The sequence below is a fragment of the Rhipicephalus microplus genome, chromosome 7, assembly GCF_043290135.1.
Source record: "Rhipicephalus microplus isolate Deutch F79 chromosome 7, USDA_Rmic, whole genome shotgun sequence".
Lineage (NCBI taxonomy): Eukaryota > Metazoa > Arthropoda > Arachnida > Ixodida > Ixodidae > Rhipicephalus > Rhipicephalus microplus.
In genome coordinates, this window is record NC_134706.1 from 100,834,458 (window position 1) to 100,860,490 (window position 26,033).

A 26,033-nucleotide genomic window follows, 5' to 3' on the forward strand; every position below is an offset into this window, starting at 1 on the left:
TTTTGTAATACCGACAACCATAAACTGCCTCGCATTTCTACGATATTGTCATACGAAGAGATAGGTGTACCCTTCGGAAGGTGCTGACGCTGAGCACTAAAGTTGGTCAGAAGTAAGTTCGTGCGTCCACCAGTAAGACGGATGATACTTCGTGCTAACGAAATGTCATGGCTAAATAGCAGCGAGCCAATTCGATCGGCAATGCTTTTGCTATCAAACGCTTCGTGCCCTTCCACCGGAACAAGAGTGCATGACCGTGGCGGGATGACCACATCATTACGTAAAGTGTTACGTATTGCGTCTGAAAAGTCAACTAAACCAGGGCTGTTGCGAAACATAATTGAACGGTCCGGGATCTTGATGACGGCACCATATCCTCTTAAGAAGTCCATTCCTATAATCAGGTCCTTGAAACATGAGGTGAGGATGACGATTGTTGCTACGAAAGAAGAGCCACCGATGTCGAGTCTTGCTGTACACCTTCCGACGGGCATCAACAGCTGGCTGTCTGTTGTCCTCAGGTGAGGTCCCATCCCCGTTGTTTTTACTTTTTTTAGGCGTATGGCAAGGTTTTCGCTTATAATAAACAAGTCGGCACCGGTAACAACCAAGGCTGTTACTTGCTGTCCGTGTACAAAAACGGTAAGATCTGTGGTCACACTTTTGTCGGTATTACAACTAGTCGGCTGTACGGTGTCCTGTAGTAAGAGTAACGGGGGCCTTTTTTTGTCGCCTTCACGGCCTGCAAGCTCACCCCCGGAGGTCACCGCCTTCAGTTTCCCCGGCATGAACTTGGTGACCTCCTTCCACTGACGTCGGCTGTAGTGCGGTGGCGCAACGAAGGTGAATATGCCGGAGACGGAAAGTGTGGTCGACGTCCCAAACCTGGCTGATAATCAGGCACAATGTCGTCATTGTTGGCACGGAGGTTGTCAAAATGGGACCGCGACAAAGGGAGTCCTTGAGAATCTGCGTCCCGGCGTGGTGGGCAGTCGTCGTTGGTGCGTCGATCGTCATACCATTGCCGAAGAGGTTGAAACGTATTGACGCGGTGCCAGCAATGACGGGAAATGTGGCCCGCACCTCCACAGGTGAAACAAAGCGGACGCCTATCTACAGTGCGCCTGGCGTCTATTTCACGAAGCTGTGGACGCCGCAACAACTCGTAATGTGGCAAATGCCGTGTCTCGTAGGGAGATGTCTATTCTTACGGCGGCATTTCGTACGGCGGCACGACGGCAGGGCGGCACGAAGGCAGGGCGCCGCAGTGGCTATCAAGGATAGGCTGCCGATAGCTGGCGGTACGACGGCGCAACGGGTGGCGCGTGGCGAAGCGCGGATGCGTAGCTCATGGGCCGCTGATCGTGAGTAGGATCAGATGTTAAAAACACTTGGCGTATTTCTTCGCGGACGAATTCAGCGACAGATGCCGTGGTTGGTTCCATGACCAGAGTCCGCAGCTTCAGCAGCTCTTCGCGAACAATTTCTCGTAATAAATCGCGCAACGAGCTTTGATTGTTAGATGTCGTAGCGGCGACTTCAATGTGGGCGCTGCTGGACAAGCGATTGTATTGTCGGCATCGTAGGCGAAGCACCCACTCGATAGCCATAGCTTCTTTGATAAAGACTGTCACGGTGCTTAGCAGGTTCCGAAAAAGTTCGGCGAACAATTGCTCGTTAACGCCGCGCATCAGGTAGCGTAACTCCTTGTCATCGGTCATGTGCGGGTCAGCTCTACGGAAGAAACGGGCCATGTCCTCAGCGAACATTGCGATCGTTTCATTGGGTTTCTGGACCCGTAGCTCCAGTAAATGCTGCGCACGGTCGCGCCGGTCGACATTGGCAAATTTGTCTGTCATCCTCCTTTTAAAGTCACTCCATGTTGACAAACTGCCTTCTCTGTCCTCGTACCAAGTTCGAGCGCTGTTGTCGGGATAAAAATAGGCGCAGGAAAGCCTTTGTTCAAAGGACCACTGGTTGGTGTTGGCCACACGTTTATAGTGATCAAGCCAGTCGTCAACGTCTTCAAGTGCTCCACCACCAAAGCGATCAGGCACCAGCGGTGAAAAAAAAGGTTACCTGAGATGGGGTTGGCAGACTACTGTCTCGTAGTAATTGTTGTGGACTGGTGGTGGCCATTGGTAGATGTGAGCCGTGTCTTGTAGAGTGTTCCTGCGAGGGGGTGAATTCTGAAGGGAGGCCTCGCAAGCGATGACTCGAGAGATGCGCGGGAGTGTGGACAGGTGTGTCCGGGCTGGATTAACGGCTCCCCGTGGAAGTGTGGAGCATCAGGCAGAGTCCGCGGGCCAGCACGTCCACCAGTGTTGCGGTGTAGCAAGAACAAAAGACGAAAACAACTTGCGACAGTGAAACAACGTGTTTCAGAATATTGATTATGGTGATAATGATGATGCTTGTTACTCTGGCACATACCCACAAAGGGGGATAAGCCAAGAACCGAGTGGCAGAATCTTCAAGTAAAAGGCTTATAGTTTTATAAACACAAAGTAATTTTGCACTAAAAAAATATATAGAAAGAAAATTCGAAAATCGAAACAGGAGTATATCTGAGCAGGGATCGATGCAGGCTATGAGATTTGATTTGAGGGGTGATGGTGGGTGTCAAAGGAATAATATTTATATATATATATATATATATATATATATATATATATATATATATAAATATATATATATATATATATATATATATATATATATATATATATATATATATATATATGTAAGACACTTTATCACGGCAATCGCTTTGTTTCAATTATGTAGTCATATACCACAGAGCAGACGTCCCTGTGACTAAAATCAAATTTTATGCTGCAAAACAATAAAGTTACTACCAGGTTTAGCTCTAATCTTAATTTTGGTATTTTTCTGTTGATAAGAATATCAGCGAGAAAATAAAAAGAAATGATCTGTCATTTCCATTTCTTCGCAAACCTGACATAAAGGTGATGCTTTTGTTTGTTTGTTTGTTTGTTTGTTTGTCCCCTTTTTTTTCTGGCACAACCCATCATGAGGGATAGGCAATGAAACGATTGGTGTCTGGCTATTTAAAAGGTAGTGTTCATAATTTCAAATGTTAATTTTTAATGAATATGCTTGATTTTTATATTTTAATGATGAATTTAGCATTCTATTCTACTCGTCTCCTGAAGGAAATCGCAAACGGCTTCGCAAATATTCATGTGGCTAAAACCCAGCACGGTAGCCCCAAAGGAAAAAAGATTCAGAAATAAGAAATTTAATCTCGACCTTTGAAGCGGTTCATCCAGAAATCTTTTCCTCTGATCCGTGAATAATCTGCAAGTTAGAAAGAAATGATCAAGAGATTCACACTCATTGCAATGGGGGCATAAAGGTGACTGTAACAGACCAGACCTGTGCAGGTAAAAATTCAGCGGAGGGACTCGACATCGTATTTTGGTAACTGCGATCTCGGTCCTTGTGCAGGGACACCATCGATTCTTCCAACAATAGTTGAGGTGAGGGAACTCAGAAACTGACAACGCAGACTTTGCAAAGTTGTCCGATGCGGCAATTTTTTCAAAACGTGCCGCAGTTAGAAACACCAACATCTACAATTAGTCATTATCGGACCATTACATGATAAAAGTGCGAATGCATCCGCTTGTTCATTTAGAGCAATACCTTCGTGTCCAAGTACCCATACCAAGCGAATAAGACATATATGTCTTAGAATGAGGCAATGAAATATTTCTAAATAATTCGAAAATTTTGATGCGTAGAGAGGAACAGACAGGCAGGCTGTATTTGAGAATGACGGCTTCTGATAGCGATAGCGGTAATTTTCGTAGAGCTGATGTAATGTCAAGTAATTCCGCATGATAAATATGAGTAAAGTCTGGTAATCGAAGTGAAAAATACCAATCTAAATATATTGATGCAATTTCCACCCCTGCTTTTTCTTCACAAACTGAAGCGTCAGTTGCTATCACGGCAGCCGTTACTAATCTAGATAATTGATCCTTCAAAATACAATTTGAGTATCTACTGGGTAAATATTAGCGATTCTTTGGAAAGTCACCAAATTCTATTCGACTTGTTTGTACAGTTGTCCTTATATTTAGTAGCTCATGGAGCTACACTTGTAATATGTGCGAAAATGACTTGGGGAAACCGTAGTCTTGGCCACTGATGGCCGAAAAATTCCATCGGATGTTCAAGAAAAATATATTGCGATCTCCTCAATGGCGATGCATAGATCTTTAGAAATGTACGCACGGTTAGGATGTTAAACCCAGTACGAAAAAAAGGCAGGCGTGCTTCTTTGTACAAAATAGTATTTGATACAAATTTCGGAAGTCCAAGATATAATCGTAACGATTCGCGTTCTAAAAGAACCAGTGGTCGTAGTTTGTATGCAGGTGCACCAGAAAACAAGACGCAGCCGAACTCTAATATCAGGCGATTATACATGCAGTAAATCCTGATGAGAACATCACGGCGTAAACCTGTTGTTTGCTGAAGAGTCTACGAAGCATCCCGAGCGCACAAGTTCCTATGGCAGCCATGTTTTCTATATGTGGACTCCAAATAGCTTTTTCAGTATAAGTGATTCCTAAATACTTAACGAATTCCACCTGTGGGATAACATCTTGCCGGTAATACAAAGCGATATGGACTGGAACACTCGGAGGAAAAACTACTATCGCACTTTTTTGACATTCAGGGATATATTTTTTTTTCTAACCACGTTTGTAGAGCGTTCATATACGTCTGCAGACTTAGATAAAGTGAATGTATACCTGCAGCTATAGCAAAACACGTGATATCGTCGGCATATACATACACTTGCACGTCCAGTCCACCTGTACAGGAATTGTGCATAGTAAAATATTAAATAGCAGTGGTGATAACACTGATCTTTGTGGGAGACCTCTAGTTTGTGCCTTAGAGACGACAAACCAGATTGAGAACAGTAAAATTCCCTGTCGTTTAAAAATGAATTCACCCATGCTACAAAGTATTGTGGTAGACCTGCGTTTTTAAGTGAATTTATTAGTTTTGAATGCTCCACGCTGTCAAAAGCTTTTGTGATGTCTAGTGTTGCTTAGGCGGCATACTTTTTCTTATAACGGGCAAGCTGTATTCTTCTTTCTAAATGAACATGGGCCCACCAAATTGAGCAACCACGCCTGAAGCCAATTTGGCATGGGCTCAAGACCATGTTTTCATTCAACCAATTATCTCACCTAATGCGTAAGACCCTTTCAACTAGTTTTACCAGATTAGATGTAAGTGCTATAGGCCTGATGTTTTCTATCGTAAACCCAGCACCTTGTTTTTAATAAAGAAATTATCTTAGCGATTATCCAAACAGGTGGAATCTATGAGTTTCTGATAGAGTGGTTAACCAATGTCAGGAGTTCCCGGGGTAAAACATTATGGATGATTTTTATTGTAGAATTAGTTATGCCGTCAGGACCTGGCGCAGTATTGGGCAAGTTTCTTACTACTTGTTCTAACTCCAAAGCAGTCATCTTCTCAAAACTGTCACTTTTCTCGGAAGATCCTGAATGGTTTTAGAAGGCATACATAAAGCGACTTTCAAGTCTTTTTGCAATATCTTCGAGAAAACTAGACCACTGATTCAATGTTGTTAGATGAAGGTGTAAGTGTTTTGTTTCTGAGGAAATAAAGAGAGATTTCCTGTTTCTAGGTTTTGAAAGAAACTCAGAACGCTGACTACCATAGCTGTCTTTCGCAGCAGCAACTTTCCCCTCAAAATTGGCAGCCGCGTATTTGTAGTCACTCCAATTTCTAGGGCAGTGGTTGTAAAATAGGTCACGCCACGCAGCTCTTCTCAGTCTGTAATCACGTCCACAAGTTGAATTCCACCAAGAATTAGAAAGAACTTTCATTGTTTTATTTACGGTTACGTTGAACTTCGATTTAGTTACCGATTCTTTTATCACGTTACTTAAATTCATGGCCGTTTCTTCGCTTTCAACTATTCGGTGTGACCAGGCGGCCCATAGTGATTTTTCAAATGTACTAAATTTATGTGAGTTATTGATTGGCTGATTACCGAGGTCACCGGACATACATATCAAAATATGTAGGCAAGTGGTCACTACTTGTACCCAAGTTTAGGGTAGACCATGTAGAGATAGTGAGGTTAGGACTATAAAAAGTAAGGTATATCGTGGACCGAGACCGGCTACTAACAAAAGTGGGTGTTCGTGTGTTAATCCATGTGCGGTTATAGTGTGAAACCAGATCCTACAAACGCTTCCCATTCATATCGGTTCTGAAACCCCATGATGTATGGTGAGAATTGAAGTCACCCGCCAATACTATTTGCTTTCTACATGACGTAATTACAGAATTAGGCACAAAAATATGTTGAACATCCGCTGGAAAATAAGCATTCACCAACTAAAAAAGTGGGGCATCCCGGAAGAGAGATATCTTACTCTAAACTTCCATTCTCGTAATCTATTACTTGGCCTGTAATATTAACTCGATGGGCAATCTTTGAAGTAATAAATACGGCTAAGCCGCCACCACTAAAGGGTCGGTCTAACCTAAAGATGCGGTAATTTTTTATATAGAATCTCTTTTCTTGTGAAAGCCAAGTTTCTCGCAAGAGAGCTACATCAGGAACATATTGATTACAAAAATAGTATAAATCAGTTGTTGCAGAAAAAATTGATCAGCTGTTCCACTGTAATATTTTTAATCCACCTATATTGACGAGATACCGGCAATATGCACTGCCTTCTCCAAGACGCTATCTTTCAAAAAGTCCTCTTTTGAAGTGCTTTTCTTCTCATATTTTTTGCTCTTGATCTTGTGATTCACTGGAGAACCCTTAGTTTTAGGCGACGCATGCCGTTTCATGTTTCTAGATTCCGAGTTCATTTGCGATTCATGGGAACTTGAATCGGAACTCCAATCAAAGTCCCGCTCTCCTGGAATTATAAGCTTACGGTTCATGTTACCTGGGGAGTACACCTCTTCATCGGCAAATATTATTTCCTTCGGGATGGTTACCGTTGAAGCTGATTCTATCGACCGCGCTTTAAGCTCCTTAGGTGGTGAGGATGGCAAAGAAGTCATAGCCGGTTGTATAACGCTCTGCAGCGTTTGTGTCATCTGCACGTTCACTATCTGTGTCAAGGATTCGGTTAAGGTTAGGGAAAGGTTTTCCATAGCCTTTGCCAATGACTTTTCAATGGTTGTTCTTATTACTTGTGGGAGAGAGGAATCAATCGCCTGATTGAGACGACTCGTAGCACCGGCGTATCCCCGAGACTGCTCTACAATGATGATTTGAGCTTCGCGTCTAGAACAACGTTTTTGCTTAACGATATCTATTATTTGCATTTCCTGAGCCCTTGCAGGACAGTTAATGTCGTCAGCTGCTTGAGACTCATAGCACAGACAGCAACGCCTTTCATGTGCTGTACATTCTTAGCCTTATGTTGCCCTGCCCACATCTGACAATTGACCACTGATCTGCACCCCTTTATGCTGTGACCGTAACGCCAGCATTTGATGCATCGCAGTAGATGAGGGGTTATCGATTCAACCCGGTATATAAGTGGCCATGCCTTGATTTTTGTTGGTTGAGTTGTACCAGCAAACGTAACTATCACCGACTCACTCGAGATCTTCTTTTTGTCGATGATACGCGAGCACCGGAACACTAACACGGCTCCTTTTACGGAAAACATTTCTAAAATTTCTGGGGGAGATAGGCTTAAGTCCACTCCATGGACTAAACCTTTGACACATGCCAAATGTGGAGGTATGAAACAGCTCACCGGTAGAGATGCAAAAGTTGTGCATTTGAGGAGATCTGCTACATAGGCCTGGTCTGGCGAACAGCAAAGAATACCTCCGCGAACGAACTGTCGCACCTCAGTGATTAACTGGTAGTGTTCAGTCACCTCCCGGAGCTCTTCCTGGATAATTTTTGGATTTTTCATCCGAATAGAATCTCCGTTAGAGAAAACCAGGGCCACTGGAATGCTGCTCACATTGCTGCGTAAGAAAAGATCGATTGGTAACTCATTGAGAGCTATAAAGGCCAACCAGGAAGCATTTGCCTGGCCGGGAGAAGAGAGAGACATTACAGCGCGATGTGTAATTCATCACCGCCCGATCAGACCGCACCCCCTGGGAGGATGCACCAGGACACCGCAAAAGAAGAGGAAGTGGTTCGCCAGAAGTCGACCAGCGAGTCCGAGTGGAATGACGACGGGTCTACCTTTCTTTACACCTTATCCTTTACACCTTATGCCTTTACACGTTATCAAGACAAGACAAGAAAAGACAAGATCCTTGGCGATGTGGCGCATACCCACGCTGGGGGATTGGCCAAGAACCGGATAGTTTTCATGAATTTTTTCTTGTATAACTGAATAAAATAATCAATATGTGGAAATAAGAAAATATGCAACAAGACGAATTTGATGGTTGGATTGTAAATAATCTTTAGTCTAATGCACTGAAGCGTCGTATTTGATTTGATATGAATTTAGAAATTTCAAAATCTACCGAACAATTATTTCAACACTTAAAGGTTTTTGAACATTTGACGAACTCCTGCAATGCGTCAATCATCTTCCCATCACAGTGGCCTAGACACAAAGCTCCGAAACAAAGCCCATTTTGAGCATTTAAATCTATTCCGAGAAGGTGGCAAACGGTACCTAAAGTGTTTTACATAAGGCGGAGAATTTATTACCATGAATGAGATAATGTTCAGTTCACTCATTTACTCCACAAACACGACAATGAGGGGGGGGCTGCTAGACCAGCTCTGTGTAAATATAAATTGAGCTGAGGAATTTGACAGCACTGTCTAGTGATTGCGACTTCAGTTCCTCGCGTTTGACATATTTTACTATTCCAATGGTATAACGAATGCTTGAATTCTGGTGTGGCTGTTAGTGAAGGTGTAGAAAATTCCTCTAACAGTAGTTTCTTTCTTAATCTAGCGCATATCAAGAATTTCGATGCCGGTAATACATCAATAACAGGCCCATTGAAAGATGACTTGGCCAACGTATCTGCCATTTCATTCATATATATGCCCTTATGTCCAGGAACCCAGACCAGTTTGATGAAATTGAGATGAGAGGGAACTAATGCTTTGAAAGCACTCTGAGCATGCGAGTTCTCATCTGCAGTAAGGGAGGCACATACTGATTGTGGATCTCTTAAAATTATTGCGGTTCTTACTGAAGCAGTTATTTTACGAAGAGCTAGAATGATAGCAAAAAACTCTGCTTCAAATATGGGCACGAAATCCAGAAGACGAAGCGAAAAGGAACAGTCTAGGGCAGGTGAAAAAATACCAATTCAACATTTTTCTTCCCTTTGTGACGTATCAGTTGCTATGACTGCTTGTATTGGCGTATGTGCCAGGTAATTTCCTAATATAGCTTCTAAAAACTTAGTGGCATCAATTTTGAATTTTTCGGATGTATATGATCAAACTGTTATTTATTAGCATTGTAATTGGTACTGATTAAAGGAACAGCATCAATTTAAACATCTAAATCATCTAGAAAGCGCTGTATAACCAGAATTCGGGGTATACAAAATCTCGGCCAGCATTGTACAAAAAACAGGTCAAGACGGTCAATAAAAACTGTTTGTAAGCGCCTTACTGGCGATTCATAGAGCCTAAGAAATGTCTGTGTAGCTTGTCAACTGTACAGCGAAGGCCTTCTTTGTCTTCCTTTTTTGAACCTTCTGTCCCGCTACCCGGAGTCTGCGAAACAAATCTATCATCATCGTCTTCTACGTTTATACACGTGTCAATATATCTAAAATACTGTTATAATGGACGCCCATCTATAGTAGTTTAAGCTGTTACGGGTGTCTCTTGACCGCCGCCGTCAGTAGGTTGTGCTCGTAACTTGCATCAGGACCGACGAGAAGGGAAGTACCGGCGAGACGGCGCAGAACAGCAAATCAAAAGAGTTTAATACTACATAGTTAGACCAAAGTGGACATTCAAGTTTACAAACAAAGGTAAGAAGCCGAGGAGCAGAGTTCCGGCAGAGTCTCAATCCAGACTGCTTCCCACAGTCTCTCCCTGCGCGTTTTTAAAGGGTTCCAGACGCTTGTGTGACGTCAGGCGCCTCCAGACATGACCAAATATGGAGCACCTTGTGTTCGCACCACCTAGCACGCCACTGGTCACGCCATCGATCACGCGACTGATCGCGCCACGGATCACACCCACACTCAAGAGCCAGGTGCGAATGAGCCACGAGCTCACCGCGTTCTCGCGCACAGCACATGACGACCTTCGCGGCAGCAGCGTCTCAGGTTCCTCGACGTCTGGGCATACACTTCTGCGCCTCTACCCTCGATACGTTTACAGGCCCGGGAGCGTTCGCACGCTGTCCGTGGTCTTGCATTTGGGCCCAAAGGGGTTCCCGTAAAATGAAGCGTAACAGACTGCCCCCTCGCGGATGGAGATCCCGAATGGCAGGGGACAGCATCCACTGTCAACAGGGATCAGTCGTCGAAGCTCGTAGCCTTCTTAACCTGGAGCACGGTACGTGATACCTGGCTCCAGGCCCTGTTCCGTCTCGTAAGGTAGTTCCGCCAGATTTCCCTGATGTTGTCGAGGTTCGCCGGAGGCTGGAGGCGAACCATACAATGGAATCCAGCAAATGGCGACAGTCAAAAGTGGCCAAAGACATTGGTATGAGCTCCTTTCCGGGGCGACCCCGCAGGGGCTCGTCGGTGGGGCTGGTCGCCAGGCAGCTCCGGGTGGTGAGATCATCACACCCCACCGCTTCAGGTCTTTCATCAACAAGAAGGGAAACCACAGGTTCTTCCGGCGTTCTTGCCAAGAGTTTGGAAGCGACGTGGTGTCCGAAGAGATGCCAGATGACAACGAAGTCCTCTCTCTGGGAGAGCAAGATCCTCGCCATGGTAGAGCCGGTCGACTGAACAAACAATCCACGGGAAAACACAGGATAACAAAGCCACTGAAGAAGCAAGCGCGAGACACGTATCCACTGAGCCCCGCCAGGCTTACCTTAAACACAAAAGTCTCAATCTTATTACTCGTACAAAGTACTAAACACACCCCTAATTTTGTTGCCCTCCTAACGACGCACAGGTCTTCCAAAACTACGGAAGAAATAATAACACAAAAACCTATGTCAGGAAGAAAAACAATCGAGGCCAATTCATGACCTAGGGGCTTCGGCTTAAGCCATCGGCATTGCCATTGAGACTCCCCTTTTTGTACCGTATTTCGTATGAATACTGCTGCAAAACGAGGCTCCAGCGCAGGAGGTGACCATTTTTGGAAGAAGTGGACTGCAGCCATCTGAGAGGACAGTGGTCTGTCTCTATTATGAACCTCGAGCCTGCAAGGTAGCACGATAACTTTTGCACTGCCCATACGAGACACGCACATTCTTTCTCGGTTGCGCTATACGCTTGTTTTCGCACAGTCAGCTTACGACTGGCATAAAGAACTGGGTGTTCACCGTCCTCTCCTCGTTGGCACAACACTACTCCCATGCCTCGCTCACTAGCATCACACTGAACTATGAACTCTTTCAAATAATCAGGTGATTTCAGCACAGGTTGACCTGTTAAGGCGGCTTTTAATGCTTTGAAAGCCTCCTCTTTACGGTCATCCCAGATGACAGTTTGTGGCTCAGTTTTCCGGAGCGCGTCAGTTAAAGTGCTACCTAATTCCGAATATCTCGGGATGTAACGTTGATAGTAACCTGCAACCCCCAGAAATGAGCAGATATCTGTCTTTGAGCGTGGTTGCGGGAAATCGCGTATGGCAGCCACCTTGAGCTCAGAAGGTCGGAGGCGTCCTTGTCCGATTATGTGACCTAGGTAGATCACCTTGAGCGAGTTGGCATTTAGGTGCCTTCACATTTAGTCCCGCTTCACGCAAACGCGTTAGAACCACTCGCAGATGTTGCATGTGTTCCGACCAAGAGGACGAATATATCGCCACATCGTCTAAGTAGGGTAAAGCGAATTCCCCTAGTCCTCGTAACACCTTGTCCATAAGGCTTGAAAAACAGTATGGTGCATTTTTCAAACCGAAGCTTAATACCTTAGGGCGGAACGTTCCCAACGGCGATATGAACGCTGCATATCTGCTAGCCCTTTCGGTGAGAGGAACCTGCCAGTAGCCTCGAACGAGATCCAGCGTGGAAATATATCGAGCTCCACTAACCCTCTCAATGCGCTCTTCAATGTTTGGTATCGGGTAAATCTGATCTTTGGTGATCGAGTTTAGCTTGCGATAATCCACGCAAGGGCGTGGATCTTTTCCCGGCACCTCAACTAAGATTAAGGGCGAAGTGTAATCGCTCTCACAAGGCTCGATCACGCCTAATTCCAACATCTTCTTCACCTCGGAATCCATAATCTCTCGTTGGCGCGGTGACACTCGGTAAGCTTTGCTACGCACGGGTTCTGAGGATGTCAGCTCGATGTCATGAGCAACAACCGAGGTTCTTCCAGGCCTATCTACAAATAAGTCCTGAAATTCTGTCAGAAGAAGGGGGCACGGCACCGCAGCCACAATGCACGGCTTACGTCCCCTGTTATTGCAGGCTACAGCAACCTGGATCATTTGCGCTTCAATCCCCGGCACGTGCGAGCAGATCCGATGTGACAAGCATTCCAACTGGCCTGTTTCGGTGCTCCTACCGTCGAATTTGGAATTGGTGAGCCCACCAATCTGGCAACCCGGAACGTCATTGACAACGCCCCGCACGGAAACAGCAGGATTCAAAAGACCCTCAGCGCCGGTCCACTACGGGCACGGCACCGCAGCCACAATGCACGGCTTACGTCCCCTGTTATTGCAGGCTACAGCGACCTGGATCATTTGCGCTTCAATCCCCGGCACGTGCGAGCAGATCCGATGTGACAAGCATTCCAACTGGCCTGTTTCGGTGCTCCTACCGTCGAATTTGGAATCGGTGAGCCCACCAATCTGGCAACCCGGAACGTCATTGACAACGCCCCGCACGGAAACAGCAGGATTCAAAAGGCCCTCAGCGCCGGTCCACTACGGGCACGGCACCGCAGCCACAATGCACGGCTTACGTCCCCTGTTATTGCAGGCTACAGCGACCTGGATCATTTGCGCTTCAATCCCCGGCACGTGCGAGCAGATCCGATGTGACAAGCATTCCAACTGGCCTGTTTCGGTGCTCCTACCGTCGAATTTTGAATCGGTGAGCCCACCAATCTGGCAACCCGGAACGTCATTGACAACGCCCCGCACGGAAACAGCAGGATTCAAAAGGCCCTCAGCGCCGGTCCACTACGGGCACGGCACCGCAGCCACAATGCACGGCTTACGTCCCCTGTTATTGCAGGTTAGTTACTTGAGAAGTGCTGCAACTGTGACTTGTCGAGATTACTGCATGATTTCGGTGTCGTGCCCATCAGAGTGGTTTGATCCGCTGAAGCGAACAGTGTCATTCTGGCATGATATGTGCTCTTGCTTGTTTAGCCTTCTACTGATGCTCTCGGGTGATGTCGAGTCAAACCCCGGGCCAATGAGCAAATCCGAGGCAGAGGCTTTTTCTGCAGCTCTCCAGACTATCCACAAGCTTGAGGAGAGAAACGAAACACTCACCGCAGAACTTGAATGCATCAAAGAGAGACAGGAAGTTTATGTTAATGAAATCTCTGCGCTGAAAGCTAAATTTGTAACACTTGAATCAAACTATGCCTCCCTCAGTACAGCTGATACTGATACAGCCGAAAAAGCAATTCTTGAACTTTCCAACCAAGTTACGACAATCGCGTCTGGTTGCAATGACGCAGAAAATAGACAGCGAAGGTCAAACTTGCTGTTTTTGGACTCGATGATGATCCCGAGGAAGATTGGGCCAAATCAGAAGAAAAAATAATTAATTTGTGCTGGAACAAATTAGAGTTAAGAAAAACCAGCACGCATTTTGAACGCGTACATAGATTAGGGAAATACACACAAGGTAAAAATAGACCCATAATAGCAAAATTTGCATTTTTCAAGGACAAACAGGAAGTACTGTCATCAGCGCGAAAACTTAAAGGAACGGGATTTCTCATTTACAACCAGGCAAATAAGGAAAAAATTGTACGACTTTGCCAAAGGTCAGAACACCAGATTCTACTTAGCCGGCGACACTTTACACATGGGCAAAAAAACGTATGTGGTTGATAGTATTACAAACAAAGTGGTACTGTCGACAAGATAGCTCTTATATCCTCCGCCTCTTACAAAGCGCTATATCAAAAAACCGCAGCTACACGTGCGCGGAAGAGTGTCTCCAAGATAACCCCCTTTCTAACAAAACTTAATTATCTCTTACGTTTACAAACATACGTAGCTTACTGCCTAAAAAAGAAGAAATAGGTTCGCTGCTAGACGACAACGAATCTGACGTCCTCGTGCTTACTGAGACGTGGTTGCAACCTGATATTAACGATGACGAGATTTTACCAAATTTTAACACCTTTAATATCTATCGTAAAGACCGCGCTGATAAAAGAGGTGGTGGTGTTCTTTTGGGCATCAGAAAAACAGTTTGTTCTTACGTTGTCGACACAAAATCGGCCCTTGAGATAATTTGGGTTGCTTGCAAAACAAGCCCTACTAACGTTGTTCTGATAGAAAACTGTTACCGCCCTCCTGATTCCAATAGTTGTTTCATAGCTGAATTGAGGGAAAGTATTACGGATGCCATTAACTTGTGCCATACTAAAACTGTCTTTCTTTTTGGAGACTTCAACCTTCCCCAGATTGATTGGAACCTTCTATTCTCCCCTTGTAACACATCAGCCCAGTTTATCAGCCTAACGCTTGACTTTAATCTTGTACAGGTGGTCAATAAACCCACCCGCGGAAACAATATTTTAGATTTAATACTGACCTCAGCCCCTGATACAGTCGTGGAAGTCCTTTACCGAGAAGGTCTTAGCGATCACAGACTTCTTGAAGTAACCCTTGATCTTCCTGTAACGTTTTCCGGCAAAACTACCAAAAAAATTCGCGACTATAATAAAGCTAACTATGCCGAAATCAACAATGAACTTGAAATATTCTTTAACCAGGTATTCTTGACCTCGTTTAGCAATCGCTCGGTCCATGACAACTGGGTACTTTTCCGTGACAAAATGACCATCTTGATTAATGAATACATTCCCTTGATTTCGATATCTAATGACAAGTGTAATGCCTGGTTCGCTAAGCCACTCAACCAACTAAGAAATAAAAAGAAACGTCTCTACCGAAATGCTAAACGCCTGCGCACAGCCAGTGCGTGGGATAAGTATAAGCAGTGTTTAAACACCTACTGCGCAGCTATACGCTCTGCTAAACTTAAATATTTTTCAACAGACCTGGGCTCCCTCCTAAAAACTAACCCAAAAAAATTCTGGCGTGAAATATCTCGCAATCGGGATGCTAACCACATTACCTTACATGATGAGAATCACGAACCTCTTTCTAACAGCCAGTGTTGTTCTGCTTTTAACACTTTTTTTGCCTCAATGTTTACTCGAGAAGACCAATCCACATTACCTAACGTGCCCGATTATGATTACCAGTACATGAAACCTATCGAAATTACAGCTAAAGGTACAGAATGTCTGATAACTAAGCTGAAGCTGTCTAGCTCCGCTGGGGCTGATAATATTAACTCAAAAGTACTAAAAAACACAATTTCCATTACCAGTAACATTCTGTGCTATATTTTTCAACAATCTTTAGAGTCTGGGCAGATACCTGACGACTGGAAAGTTGCAAAAGTTACCCCATTGTTCAAGTCTGGAGACCAACATCTACCCCAAAATTACCGTCCAATCTCACTTACATCCATTTGCTGCAAGTTATTAGAACACATTATCGCTTCGCACATTTACAACCATCTTGAGTCTAACCAGTTTTTTTTCCGCAACCAACATGGGTTTAGGAAAGGTTGGTCATGCGAGACACAACTGCTAGAATTCACGACTGACCTTCACTCGAACACGAATAATAACCTCCAAATAGACTGCATTTTTCTTGACTTTTCGAAAGCGTTTGACCGTGTGCCCCACTGCCGCCTAATCTCAAAGCTATCTGCTCTTCAATTAGACTCACTAACCTTATCATGGCTTTGAAATTTTCTTTCTCTCCGGAAACAGTTCACTGTCATCAATAACGATTTGTCGTCAATATGCGATGTAACTTCCGGGGTGCCACAGGGCAGCGTGCTCGCCCCGCTGCTATTTCTTATATTTATAAACGACTTGCCTGATGGCGTCACATCATTCATACGAATATTTGCCGATGACTGCATAATCTACCACCCTATCAAAAATGTTAACGATCATTACGCACTACAGAAAAACCTTGATGTAATTATGAAATGGTGTGAGACGTGGCAAATGGTTCTAAACGCATCAAAATGCAAAACTATCTCATTTACCCGTAAGCATGACCCCTCCATTTTTTTCATACCGTATAAATAATGACCCACTCTCGCATGTTTCCACATACAAATATTTGGGCCTACACTTCACACGAAATCTTTCATGGTCCTCTCACATCACTAACATCTGCGCAAATGCCTCGAGATCACTGGGATACCTACGCCGTAACTTACATTCCTCCCCCGCTAACGTCCGAAAACTAGCTTACGAAACTTTTGTTCGACCTCAACTTGAATTTGCCTCACCAACCTGGTCCCCCCACCAAAATTACTTAACCAACATGATCGAGGCAGTTCAAAATAGGGCAGTCCGATTCATTTCTCGTAATTATAATTTCTGCTGCAGCGTAACACAACTTAAAATGGATTATTCACTTCAATTATTATCCACTCGCCGCAACATTTCTCTTTTATGCCTCTTTTATAAATACGTCAATAGCACTACAATGACCAGACTTCCAATTGAACGACCCTCCTATTTATCAACTAGACTACACAACCGGCTTAGTTTCTCGCGCATGTACGGCAAAACAAACTCTTTTAACGCTTCCGCTTTGCCTCGTGCCATCACGTTGTGGAATGATCTTCCCGATAACTTAGTATCTGACACTAACCCTGTTTCCTTCCGCAACAAATTGGTCTTACATTTTGGTTGATAATTTCATGTTCATAGCTTCGTTCCTGTATGTATATGACATTCATAATGCTGTGCAAAAAGTTTTTTTTTCTAATGCGCTTATTGCCCCCTTATTTTTTGTGCTTTATTTTTGTTTGCTTAGGACGAACTGTTCACCCTTCCTGTAAGCGCTTTCATGATTTTCCCAGTGTATTATACCACAATCTGTGTCAATTTAACTTACACGTATTGTACACTTCCCAACTGCTGCGTGCCATGAACTGCATCTTTCTTGTTTTTTGGTAACGATGTTTGATGTCAATTTATACTTACTTATTTCTTGTTTATTTGTTACTCATGTCTCGAGCTTACGTTTTGGCACCTTTCGCCCTTTTACCTGTTGTACATGTCTTTGTTAGCCCCCCTTACTCAATGCCCTAACCAAGGGCCTGTAAGGTACCTGTAAAAAAAAAAGATCCTGGAGCTCGATCTTTTGCTCCGGCTCTAACTGCGCTTTCGATATTAATTCTTTGATTAGTGGTTCACCATCCTCACCGTTTATGACTGATGCAAGCCCTGGAAGTTCAACTGGAATCTCCTCGGGGATGTTCACCATCATGCATACCACTGCCTCCCGTTCTCGGTATGGCTTGAGCAGATTGCAATGATACACTTGCTGTATCTTTCGCTTTCCGGGCAGGCGTATTACGTAGTTTGTGTCAGAAAGCTTTTCAACTACGTTGGCGGGACCTTCCCACTGCACTTCTAACTTGTTTTTTTGCGACGGTCGCAGTATCATTACTTTGTCCCCGACATCGAATCGACGGGTTCTGGCTGTGCGGTCATAGTACACCTTTGACCTATGTTGCGCTTTAGCCATGGCTTGCTCTGATAGCCGATGAGCGCTTCTTAAATGCTCCAGTAGCTTCAAAACGTACTCGACCACTACTGGGTCTTCGGCTCGGCCTTCCCACGATTCTCGAAGCAAGCGAAGAGGAGATCGCAACGAGCGGCCGTACACGAGCTCGGCTGGTGAAAACCCCGTTTCTTCATGCGGGGCAGTCCTTAACGCGAACATGGTAGCCGGCAAACATAGCTCCCAGTCCGTCTTCCTTTCGTAGCATAACGCCCTCAACACTCGCTTCAGAACGGAGTGGAGCTTCTCCACGGAGTTAGACTGAGGGTGGTAGACTGAACTATGAATTAGTTTTACTCCGCACCTTTCTAAAAACGTAGTGGTAAGAGCACTAGTAAACATAGAGCCTTGATCCGACTGTAATTCGGCGGGAAAGCCAACTCGTGCGAATATGGAAAGGAGCGCGTTAACTATTTCCACAGAGCTAAGTTCTTTAAGTGGAACCGCTTCGGGGAACTTAGTCGCTGGGCATATCGCGGTCAGCACGTGGCGGTACCCCGACGATGTCGCCGGCAGTGGGCCTACAGTGTCCACTACGAGGCGCCGAAACGACTCTGTGATGATAGGCACCAGCTTCATTGGCGCCCTCGACTTGTCACCCGGCTTACCTACATGCTGACACGTGTCGCATGTCCTTACAAATCGCTCTGCGTCGCGGAAACAGCCTGGCCAATAATACTCCTGCAACAACCGTCCCTTCGTTTTCTTGACGCCTAAATGACCTGCCCAAGAGCTTCCATGCGACAAGCGCAGTAAATCCTCTCGATAAGCTTGAGGCACGACCAGCTGATCAAACATTACACCCCTTTTGTCAACATACTTCCTGTACAGTATGCCATCCTTCTCATAATAACTTATGTTTTTCGGGGCTATCTTTTCATGTACCCTGCTCTGGATGTTTCGCAAGCTCGGGTCTTTATCTTGTTGATTCCTCAAGGCCATGCTGTCTACCATTTACAGTGGCTGTAAGCTTTCCGACGTAGGCGCTACAAGTAAATCTCTGGAGTGCTCTTCCAATATTTCTGATGGTGCCCGTGCCGTAGCTTCATCCTCCACGGATGAGACCCCCTGCTGTTGTAACGCTGGCGTAAGTTCGACCTCTGCTGGGGAGTCCTGCGTCAGGCCGATTTCAGCTAAAGGGGACTCGGCAACTGCCTTCGCAATGAGTTCCCGTGCTTTCGAACGCGTTAGCGCCATCACATTTGCCTCCCCAAACAGCTGCCCTCTCTCGCGCAGCATCTTGTCAGATCTATTCGAAAACAGGTAAGGGTATTGCGGAGGGAGTGCCGGAGACACGGCAGCTTCCGTCTCGAGCGTGCCGAAAGGGCCTTTGATAGTTACCTTTGTGACGGGAAGGCATGCACTACACGACTCTACAGCCTGCTTGATCCAAGCACACTCACCCGTGAACATTTGCGGTTCAACGTACGAGCTGTGAACTACGTCCATCGTAGCCGCAGAATCGCGCAGTACACGGCATGGCTTCCCGTTCACTTCAAGGTCGCGCATGTAAGGTTCGAGAAGCTCGATATTCTCGTCCCTACCACTGATGGATATAAACACAACTTTTGGTTTCTTACAGTGCGCCGCAATGTGACCGGGTTTATGGCAGTTATAGCAAAGGAACGGTTTCCTCGCTTCTAGCTTCCTTTGCTGTTCTAACGCAGGTTTGGTGTTCCGTTCCGACTCCGACGTATTTACAGTTTGGGCATTCCCAATTTCAGGCTCTTCCTTCGTTTTCACAGGCCCTCTCTTTGGCTTGAACCCAAAATCGGGACCCCCTTTTCGACCACTGTCACTGCCTTCGCGAGCCCGACGTGTGACGAATTCCTCTGCTAGCTCTGCGGCTCTGGCTACAGAGCTAACATCTGGCCTGTCTTGCACCCAATGCCTAATGTTCTCTGGTAACCGGTTGTAGAATTGCTCTAGTAAAAAACACTCAATAACCTTTGCGTGGTCACCGAAGGCCTTCTCCTCCTTTATCCATTCCACCATGTTTGACTTCAGTTTATAGGCAAATTCAGTGTATGACTCACTCCTTCCTTTCTCCAATTCACGGAATTTCCGCCGGAATGCCTCCGCGGACAGCCTGTACTTCCTAAGCAAACTGGATTTTATTTTATCGTAATCGTCGACCTCCACAGTGGATAAACGAGCGATTACTTCTGCTGCCTCGCCAGGTAAGAGTGTGAGCAAGCGCTGTGGCCACGACTCACGGGAGAACCCCTGCTTCTCACACGTCCGCTCAAAGTTCACCAAGAACAACCCAATGTCCTCTCCGAGTTTATAAGGGCGAATTAGTTCTGTCATTTTGAGCGATATGTGCACCCCTGCACTGTTTGCCTCGCTTCTCTGCCCCGCCGTTCGCACGCGCTCTATTTCAACCTCGAGTCGCTTTAACTCGAGCGCGTGATCGCGTTCCTCGCGCTCTCTCGAACGTTGAAACTCGAGTCGTTTTAATCGAGCTCCCTTTCCTCACGCTCTTTCTCTTGCTGTTCTCTACGCTCCTCTGCCTGTCTTTTTGCGGCTTCCCTTTCTCGAAATATCTCAAGGCATTCCGTCAGCTCATCTTCCTCAGCCTCCAGAGCACTAATAGCCTCGATCAATTCTGGTTTCCGGAGTGCGTCAGAAACATCCAAACGCAACTCCTTTGCCAGCTGTAATAACTCCGCTTTACGCAGCAACTTCAAATTCATGGCTGTGTTCAGTGCGACCTTTCCTACTGTACACAACTATCTTGCCGCAGCCCACTTTGGTGACAACAATAGTTCGAATTACCAGTTACGCTTCCCCACTGAAAAAGCCTGGCAAAACACAGCAGACAAAGCCCCGCACTCACCACTCAACAGCCAAGAATTCCGCGTAAACCCCTCGCAAACACTGCATCTGGTTGCGGCCTGGCAGACGAGACGGCTCGTGGATCCGTGTCGCAGCTCAGCCCTCTAGTCGTCGAAATGACTGCAGCATCCCACCGCTGCCACCAGTTGTTACGGGTGTCTCTTGACCGCCGCCGTCAGCAGGTTGTGCTCGTAACTTGCATCAGAACCGACGATAAGGGAAGTACCGGCGAGACGGCGCAGAACAGCAAATCAAAAGAGTTTAATACTACATAGTTAGACCAAAGTGGACATTCAAGTTTACAAAGGTAAGAAGCCGAGGAGCAGAGTTCCGGCAGAGTCTCAATCCAGACTGCTTCCCCCAGTCTCTCCCTGCGCGTTTTTAAAGGGTTCCAGACGCTTGTGTGACGTCAGGCGCCTCCAGGCATGACCAAATATGGAACACCTTATGTTCGCACCACCTACCACGCCACTGGTCACGCCACCGATCACGCGACTGATCGCGCCACGGATCACACCACCGGCGTTCCCACACTCAAGAGCCAGGTGCGAATGAGTCACGAGCTCACCGCGTTCTCGCGCACAGCACATGACGACCTTCGCGGCAGCAGCGTCTCAGGTTCCTCGGCGTCTGGGCTTACACTTCTGCGCCTCTACCCCCGATACGTTTACAGACCCGGGAGCGTTCGCACGCTGTCCGTGGTCTTGCATTTGGGCCCAAAGGGGTTCGCGTAAAATGAAGCGTAACAAAGCCCCCCTCCCCCTGGTTTAGTGGCTAAGGTACTCGGCTGCTGACCCGCAGGTCGCGTTGATCGAGTTTCGGCTGTGGCGGCTGCATTTTCGAAGGAGGTGGAATTGTTGTAGGCCCGTGTGCTCAGATTTGGGTGCACGTGAAAGAACCCCAGGTAGTCGAAATTTCCGGAGCCCTCCACTACGGCGTCTCTCATAATCATATGGTGGTTTTAGGACATTAAACGCCACATATCAATGAATTATTCAAATATTTGTTTCCATGTCAACGTTGCTGTGTCTTGACTGAAAGGTTTTTTTTGTGTGTGCTAAAAAGGAGAGGGCGTGTCGCTTGGGTTGCTGCATTCTTCAGAAGAAGTTTGTATGCATACATAAATATGCAAGATGATCCGAGTGATCATCAACTAGAAGATCAATGCAATCATTCTTTAGCACCTGTTTCTCCATTTGAATGTTACACCGTATAGAATGCTGTTAAATTGCCTTTGAAGTGTGTTTGAGGCAGGCACCCCACCATTCATCGCTGCCTGTTAGGAGTGTGGAGTCTGGCAGGACACGTTCACAAAAATAAAACGGCTCCTAATATTTCGCCTTCGTCAAAATATTTTTCTCAAACACTTCTCTTATGGGTGTACAGCCTAGCGCTGTAACCAATGCCCCATCGAAGTGCCCAACATTGTACTGTCAGAGTTGCCTTTTTACGGGCGAAGCTCCTTAAGCCGTAGATCTTGCGCGTCCGTGATGTATGTAGAAGTAAAAGTAGTAGTAGTAGTAGTAGTAGTAGTAGTAGTAGCAGCAGCAGCAGCAGCAGCAGCAGCAGCAGCAGCAGCAGCAGCAGCAGCAGCAGCAGCAGCAGCAGCAGCAGCAGTAGCAGCAGCAGCAGCAGCAGCAGTAGCAGCAGCAGCAGCAGCAGCAGTAGCAGCAGTAGCAGCAGTAGCAGTAGCAGCAGTAGCAGCAGTAGCAGTAGCAGCAGTAGCAGTAGTAGCAGTAGTAGCAGTAGTAGCAGTAGTAGTAGTAGTAGCAGTAGTAGTAGTAGTAGCAGCAGCAGCAGCAGCAGCAGCAGCAGCAGCAGCAGCAGCAGCAGCAGCAGTGGTTTTCGTAGTAGTATTGGGTCGCCACTTCCAAGGCCGGACTGGTTGAGTGGAACGCACGCACTCTTTTGAGTTGAAGAGTAAACCAGCGCACGTTAGAGATAAATAAATAGGATAGTTATTTATCACGAACCAACCTATGGATACGAGTATCGGAGACTTAATCTATAACAGATTTCGTCAATTCTTATGCTTACTAAAAAAATTGGCCCCGCATGGTAATCTGCAAATGTCGGCGAAAGACGATAGTCTTGCGTAAGGAAAGAGTGAACAAAACATTTATTTGGTGTTCTGCACATAAGAATCGGTGAACTGTATTCTGGAGGCGCTGCGTTAGAGTGCCTCGAGCGTGCAGCGGAAGCGAACGAGCGCATCAAGTCACGTCACATATGAGACATGAGTGCCAACTGGCATTTTTTTTTAAAACAAAGCGCGTGGCTCTGAGACGGGTGTGCGCACCGGTCACAGAGGTGATAAGGTGTAGAACACAAGGCGACAGGTAGGTGCCACTACTATCTCGTTTTAGCGGAGCGTTGGAAACACTTTCCTTTTCGTGCAAGCGTTGCATGGTCAGCGCAGCGTGATGAGCGCTGCAGTCCCTAATATTACTCATTTGTGCCTTCTCTAGTAAAAGACGCACATGCAGATCATACACATGTTGATATGATGCCCGAGACATGCGCAATTGCTTCTTATACGACAATTGCAAGGGCATGAATGCCGAATCTCGAGCAACATTGGTGGAAGCTGCGGATGGGGTCGGCCGTTTCAAGTACCCGATGCTGTTAGGAGTGAACAAACAGACAAATGTACAGACAAACAGACCGATCAAAATATTAGGGTCGAAGGTCCCCAAAAAATAATATCGTCATCAAACACTAATACCAGAAGGACGCACTTTGAGCACTATCTGACCAGAAAAGGTTGTCACGTTAAGATCGCTGGGCGTAACCTCCTTGGTTTTAGCATGGTTAAGCGAGGTTATGCCCCAGTGCCACGGACTAGCGGTGGTGAACGGTAGGGAGATGACACGAAGCGCAAGCCGTAAGATAGTGCGCGTGTGCCAGCCGTGCCACCTTTCGTTTAGTCCTTGGAATGTGTTCTCGATGGGCGTACTTCAATATGATGAATATATCATGAAACGATGCGACATGGCGGTACTTCGAGTGTTAACGAGATGAACGGATGAATGAACAGACAGACAGATGCACGAACAGATGGACGTACCCACAGACGGTCACGTGGACGAACGGGTGCTTGGATGGACGGATGGACGTACAGATGGACGGACCGATGGACGCAGGGACGGACGGACGGAAGACACAACGAATGGACGGACGTGACGAAGGCGCGGGCGGACTAAAGAACGCCTCGTTCAGGTCATCATCATGCACTCCGGGGATGTGCTGTGTTTTTTTTTTTTTGCAGTCAGCAAGTAGGTAAAAAAATCTGTTTCCGCTGTAACGAGTACTCGGTTGTTCAGAGTCACAAAGATGACAATATACGGAACAAATCAATAGTTGATGTAACAAAGGTTTCTTTTTTTTTTCGTGCTACTTGACGTCTAGCATAGGTATTGCAAAGGAGGCACACGAAGGTTGTAGGTGTATGAATAAAACAGTAAGCATTGTTTTAGTGTGCAAGCTAAATAACATGCAAAATAATACTTGTGAATTACAATTTGTCAAAGGCAGTGCTGATTAAGAATACACGTATGAACAATGCAGAAATTTTCGCTCACGTTTAGAAATCTCTTGTTTAGCCAAGCAAATGAATGATTTAGTGGCAGTGGCTATGACATATGTTGATCTGCGACAATCTTTGCAATAGTTTCTGTTATAAAAATTCTCTACAGGCAACACGACAAATGCCCATGCAGGAACTAAAGACGTTCTTTTGCTGATGAAACATTTGCGCATCAGATCTCTTCTTGCCGTCTCTGAAAACGTCATGCTCAACGACAAATGTATAAATAAATATGTCGTGTGTGAGAGTAGTGCACCATATTATGCCGAACAACATGTACTTTTAAAACGGAGTTATAGCACACACATTCTGGCCATGCATAAGCTACAAGTTCTCACGCTGCAGCCATTACGTGAACTGACACCAGCACTTTCTTGCTTTTTACGTATGAGTGAACTACAGCAGACAAAGTTTGCCGGTATATATTGGTCAGTTTACTTTCATTCTCACACCCACGTTTGGAGCAAGCGTAGATAATTTTGACTCAAGTCATGATTTGCGGTGAGGGCAACTTGGGGGCTGCAGAATCGTTCCGTCACATTTTATGGCGAGCAAGCAGTAGTGGTCGTGATGTGATATACAAATAAGCTAGATCCTAACGTATGTAGTCGTCCGTTCTACACAATAAGCACCCATCCAGCAAAGATGACTGTCCCCTGCATATGATAAAAAATCCCATCTGTAGCATTGCAATCGCTGATTTGATTTATATGTGATTGATTTGTGGGGTTTAACGTACCAAAACCACCATTTCATTATGAGAGACGCCGTAGTGGAGGGCTCCGGAAATTTGGACCACCTGGGGTTCTTTAACGTGCAGCCAAATCTGAGCACACGGGCCTACAACATTTCCGCCTCCATCGGAAATGCAGCCGCCGCAGTCGGGATTTGAACCCGCGACTTGTGGGTCAACAGCCGAGTACCTTAGCCACTAGACCACCGCGGCGGGGCGATTTGATTTAAATGTGGAGTTTAACGTCCCAAAACCACCATTTGATTATGAGAGACGGCGTAGGGGAAGACTCCGGGAATTTCGACCACCATGGGTTCTTCAACGTGCACCCGGATCTGAGCACGCAGGCCTACAACATTTCCGCCTTCATCGGAAATGCATCCTCCGCAACCAGGATTCGATCCCGCGACCTGCGTGTCAGCAGCCCTACACCTTAGTCACTAGACCACCGCGGTGGGGTGGCAGCATCGCATTCGCAAGATAAGCGTTGATCGAAGCGTCCCTATAATGTTTCCCGGTCAGCGAATGTCTTCGGGGCATTAGTAACTGTCTGTTAGCTACCTATTTCTGACTCTTTGAGCGTATAATCTTACCTGAAGTGAGAACTCCACAGAGAAGCGTATAGAAGCAACCTCAAATTTTAGGTTTCATAGTTTTTCATGGAATCGAAGAAATTTAGAATAAATATTGTCAATGATATTTTGACATAACGTGCAAGTTAGGATAACATGTTACATGACATGCGCCACAACATGACAAAGAAGGTTCTGTTACTCTCTTTCAGTGTCTCTTTATGCAGCAGCCTTCGACTATTGAGTGTGGGTGCAAAATAAAGTAAGGCGAAAAAAAAAAAGGGCGCATGCTTTTCGCTTGCA

At 45.9% G+C, this 26,033-nt stretch overlaps 1 long non-coding RNA gene across 1 annotated transcript in view; it reads right to left on the reverse strand.

Moving 5' to 3' along the window:
- Positions 1–21,247, reverse strand: part of LOC142767574 (uncharacterized) — a 36,448-nt gene extending 15,201 nt beyond the window's left edge. Inside the window, exon 1 of the long non-coding RNA XR_012885002.1 lies at positions 20,841–21,247. This is a non-coding gene — a long non-coding RNA (uncharacterized LOC142767574). The remainder of the gene's footprint in view (positions 1–20,840) is intronic.
- Positions 21,248–26,033: the final 4,786 nt, after the last annotated feature.